Raw genomic sequence first — 6,000 nt, 5'->3', positions numbered from 1 at the left:
CTTTCATAATTTTATGCATGTTGGTTTGGTTTGTTATGTTCATGTTCCCAGAACTAATAGAACAAAACCTGATCAGAATGCAAGAAAATGTATATTTGTTGGCTATGAATCTTATAGGGAAGGGTTGGAGAAGCGTGAATTCAAAGACATATACTTTACTATTTCTAAAAACGTGGTATTTGATGAAGAGATCATTCTTATTTTCTACTCAAAATGCTTTGTTTTAGGTGATGATCAAGATAATTTAGAGCTATTATATCCTGTAGTAATTGTGCCAACACCTAGTAATGAAGAGGCAAAAAATGTATTTCAAAATTATGAGGAAATGTTTAGTCCGGTAGCAAAGATGGTCATGATAGTAAGGTCACGTATCTAACAAATTTTTGTTATGCAATCTGTACTTTAAATCAATACTGCTGATAACAAAATCTTTGTGGAAACAGTAAATTTCAAAGTTTAAATCAAGTAGCGAAGAAGAGAAATCAATTAACATAAATTAATGACGGTAAAACATATCAGTATGGAAAAGAAAGAAAAGAAAATCGAGTCCATTGTATGCACAACGTCCCCTTAAGGAAATTATCCCCCTCTAGTATTTGAGGTTTGAATTGAAATATATCCTCCCAGGTTAGAACGTTCTATTCACCAGTGTATTGATACCCAAAATAACAGTATCAATCATTTTCTCATTCCAATTCCAAAGTTGAGCGAGCGAAGACGGTGCGAGGGGTTCCTCTTTTCTGCCCTTTTAACAACTAGTAATCTCTATTTAAACACTTAACTTTTATTTTCACCATCAATGAGGAAGAAATGTCTTTTACTAAAACATGAGTGAACCTTTCATATTCCTTTTTTTTATCTTTCAACCATTTCCCATTAATTCTTATTATATCCCCAAAAAGTTTCAGGTCATGTTTGTTGTTTGAGGGAATTGCTCTATTTGGTCTGAAGAAAGCACCACGAGCTTGGTATGGTAAAGTATAGCTCAATATTTAATCTTTTGTGATTTTGAGTTTCTGATTCAGATTCTAGTTTATTTATAAAATTAGAATTGAATGTGCATCTCCTCATATTATTATACGTTGATGATAAGATAATAATTGGAGATAATGAATCAGAAATTTAGGAATGACTTGTTTGTTTGTTTTGAGATGAAAAATTGGGCAGATTAATGTTTTGTTGGTCTTGAAGTGGAAAAATCAGATCAAGGCTATTATGAATTTATTTCAATGAAAATAATATCAATTGAATAGACTCACCATTCATCAATCTAAGCTTGTATTTTTCCTCTTCAAATTTGATGTAACTCATCACATACTTATATAATATTTTAAAAATATTAATACTAACTAATTAACATAAACTACATATTCAACACACATGTTCCAAAATCAGTATGATATATAAAGAGCAATCTAAGTATTAATTGTAGAATTTGAGCAAAAGACTTAACTTTTAGTCTTTAGTTCACCTTCCAAAATAGTCTTTTCTTTAATTTCTTTCTCCAAATAACTTTGGTCAAAGGCTTTCCTTTTTTCAGACATGATTGACTTATTCTTTTGGATAATAGGTGCCAGAAAGTCTTGAACTATAAGAGTTTATGCTTCGATACCATGTTAAAAAATTATCCTCGGATCAAGATAAATTCGAAAGGTACTTGAATAATGTGAAATGCTTAACACCCTCTACACGTCAAAATTTGGGCATCTCAAGCGTTGGCAATACAACATGAGGGGCTCAATGCGTAAACCAAGAAGGAGAATATGCATTAATTTGAAAAGATCACGCTCATCCTGAATCTATTTATTCTAAATTTTAAATTCAAACTATAAGTGCGATATATTTTTTTTTCCAATCAACAAAGTACTAAGAATATTCTTTTGGAGTATGTTATTGCAATATTGAGCCAAAATACTACTAAACCCATCACAAGCAATAAGATATTTATAGGCTTTCTTTTTGAAAATCAACAAACTACGCTCAGATATCAGGTGATGTCCGAACTAACTTGACTAGGACTATTTCATTGAATACCATTACCTTCCTATCTAGCTTTGGATGCATAGACACTACTAGATTCTGCCATTACAAGTTAAGACACTAAAGTTAATTAGTTATACAACTAGCGGTTCAAGGCAAAATTTAGATTTGTACCTATGTTGTGTCCATTTATTGAGATCAACTACTTTTACCTCATCATCATTGTTCACACTTTTGAGACCGGTGTACTCACAGATATTTCATGTTGGACATGTAGAGAATAGCAGAAGAAGAATATAATTGGGGAACCTTCTGCTAGCCCAAGATTGTTAACTAAGATCGGAAGATTCAACTAAGGAAGAGGAAGTTAGAAAGGAGAAGGAATATTTTGAATAGGAAAAACTTTGATATAGAAGAAAACTAGTTGATTTGGGTTGGTTACAAATGTACAAGACCACCCATATTTATACTTGTTCATAAATGGTTCTAGTTCTAGAAATTTTCTAGATACTTCTACAAAGAAAATTCTAGTGATCTTTATCTTCTACCCTAGAATATCTAGATATTTCTTGAAGATAACTATTCTAGATTTTACACTAGACTATTCTAGAAACTATACTATAATTATCTATGATATTTCAAAAATTAACTTTATCATTTTTCACACTCCCCTTAAAGTGATTTTTTGAAACTACCCCACACTTGTTGTGGAAGAACTCAAACGAAGCTTTGAGCCACGTCTTGGTGAAAATTTCGACAGTTTCTTCTCTTGATGAACTGTATTATCTGTTGTTACAATGACATCACGACCATTGTATTTGTGAAAGACCACCCATATTTATACTTGTTCATGGATGGTTCTAAAAAAATTTCTAAATACTTCTACAAAGAAAATTCTAGTGATATTTATGTTCTACCCTAGAATATCTAGATATTTCTGGAAGATAACTATTCTAGATTTTGCACTAGACTATTCTAGAAACTATAGTGTAATAATCTATGATATTTCAAAAATTAACTTTATCATTTTTCACAGGACAAACATCTTGTTTTCAGGCAATTCATGAATCACACGATAGATCAATAAAAACTATCAAACATCTTTTCCAATGAAATTCTACCATCACATATAAAAGTGTGAAATTTCTCCAGAAGTGCATTAATGTTTATTAGGAATGTAATCCAGCAGTTGTAAGATCTAATACTCTGATTTTCTAGCATAATTTTTCAGCTCGAAATCGTCAAGTTCTATAAGTTCATTAAACCACTCATCCCACCTGTTCAAGGAATCATCATTTGAACTCGGTGAAGCTACAAAAGGAACTTCAGATGGTTGAGGTAGGTCTGCACCTTGAAATAATTCAGAGAAGTCCCTTGAATCCAACACATTAAAATGTTGTTCCTCGTTGAAGTTCATTTTAGTAGCTGGTTGAACATTTAAAGCTTGTTGTTGGGATCGATATTCCTACATAAGGTCATAAAAGATGAAAAATTCGACAAAATCTCAAATCATAAATGTCATTAACTAGGCTATCTCATCTACTTTTTTTCATACTTGAATACCTTTAGATGGTCGTAAGCAAGTCCGGCAAACACATCCTCTTTAGAACATCTTTAAGATGGGCTAAATCGACATGGTAAGACAATTAATAAGAATTCAATAGTAAAATTGTGAACACTTAGAAAATGTCTACTTAAGATTTTCCTAAACCAATGTTCTTGTTTTTTCTACAAATCTTTGTTGGAATAAAAACGAAGTCCTAAATACTTAACCTTTTTCTCCCAACTCACGAACAGTCTCGTTTAATTTCTTATAAAGATTGTTCATTGGAGGTGTCGTCTTTTTTTTTTGTGGTCTTTCTGTAGTTATTTTCGAAAGCAAAGAATGATCCTCCTCTATTTCTAAAGTACCGCTACTTTTAACTTTCCCTCTTCATTAGTACTTCTCATAATTCTCTTAAACCTTTTCCCTCTTCATTAGTACTTCTCATTCTCTTAAACCTTTTTGCCTCATCTTTTTCTATTAAAGAACCTAGTGATTGATCTTGATAAGTCAGATCAATTCTCTATGCTTTTTCCCTTTTTGCCATGCACTTTCTTAGGACAAGATCTGTTGTCCATTACATTAACTTGATTAGACTTATAGCCTTGTAGTGTTGTGATATTTCATTAGCATAATACATAAATATGCCCTTTAATTTGATTTCAAATTATATCTATGTCCTTCAATTTTGGGTGTGCACAAGTAGACACTTAAACTTGTATAAAGTTGAACAAATAGACACACATATCCTACATGTCATCCTACGTGTCATTTTTGTCCTATGTGGTGTCTTACGTGTATTGTGCCATATAACACTCATGTGTTTATTTATTTAAAAGTTGGATAATTTAAGTGACTGTGTTAAGGGTCCAGCCCATTGATGGGTGGCCCATATATTTTGGGCTTTGTTGACTTCTTCTAAAAGTCTTGGGCAGCTGATGTTGGGGCTGGGTTTTTTGTTTTGGAAGAGAAAAAAAAAGAAATAGAGAGAGGGTTTTGAGAGAGAAAAGGGTTGCTGGTTTTTCTGGACAGCGAGACAAAATTTCAGATGGCAAGAGATCCGACCGTTGGATCGTTCTGAAATTTTCACAGCTGGTTCACAACACATAGCACTACATCTTGACTGTTAAGATCGTCAATCGGAGTTCTTGATCGTCTGTTATTGCAGCTGGCGTAACCTACGTTTTCTGGTGATATTTCTCAATTTCTCTTCTCTTTTGTGTTGGCTCTTATGTATGTTGTTGTTGGTGGGCTGTGACATCCTTGTAGACTGATTTGGGTGTTTTTACCCTCAATTTGCATAATAAGAGAAGAAGAAGGGTGGACTCCCTCAAGTCCCGTGATTTTTTATCCTTCATACCGAAGGGGTTTTCCACGTATAAATCTTGTGTGTCACTTGCGTATTTATAATTCATATTTGCTTGTGATTCAATTGATGTGTTGCTGATTTGAGCTTGGTTAATATAGTGGTGAATTTCTTTTGGTAAATTGGTGAAGTATATTTGGTTGATTGTCTTGAAGTCGATCCTTGTAGGTGTTGTATCCTACTTGTGTTGTTTTGTGACTCCCCTCACAATTGGTATCAGAGCTGAGTGTTAAACCATAGACATAGAGCATGGAAATAACTCTATGGTTAAACTGACATCAACCAATTATTCCATTTGGCGTCCGATGATGGAAGATTTGCTATATTGCAAGGATTTGTTTGATCCAATTGATGTGGATAAAACAAAGAAAGATGACCAGCCCACTAAGCCAGAGAAGATGACAGAAAAAGAATGGGAAAAGCTGAAGAGAAAGACCTTGGGGACAATCAGACAGTGGATTGATATTAGCATATTCAATCATGTATCCCAGGAGACTGAGCCGCTTGAGCTATGGAGAAAATTGGAGGGTCTTTATGAGAGGAAGACCGCTCATAACAAGGCCTCGTTGATTAAGAGGCTTGTTAATCTCAAGTTGAAGCCAGGGAAGTCTGTTTCTGAGCATCTTAGCGACTTTCAAGATATTATTAACAAGTTGAACGTTATGAAAATTGTCCTTGATGATGAGTTGCAGGCTTTATTCCTCTTGAGTTCTTTGCCAGACAGTTGGGAAACTTTGGTTGTGTCCATCAGCAACTCAGCTCTAGATGGTACGCTTTCATTGGATGTCATCAAAGAGAGCATGTTCAATGAAGAGCTTAGAAGAAAGGAGATGGGTGTTGATATTTCGCAGGCACTTGTGGTAGAGAATAGAGGAAGAAGCAAGAGTAGAGGTCCCAAAGGGCGTGGTAAGTCAAAGTATAGGTCAAAGTCCAAGGATGGGAGAGAACCTACGATATGCCACTATTGTAGCAAGCCTGGCCACATTCAAAAGTTTTGCTACAAGTTGAAAAGAGACCAGCAAAATAAGAAAAATGACCATCATAAAGAGGGTGATGACAAGAATACAGCTGCTACAACTTCTAGTTCCGATGATCGTGTTTCTTTGATATG

The sequence above is a fragment of the Solanum lycopersicum genome, chromosome 11, assembly GCF_036512215.1.
Source record: "Solanum lycopersicum chromosome 11, SLM_r2.1".
Taxonomy (NCBI): domain Eukaryota; kingdom Viridiplantae; phylum Streptophyta; class Magnoliopsida; order Solanales; family Solanaceae; genus Solanum; species Solanum lycopersicum.
Note: the sequence above shows the minus strand (reverse complement) of the source record.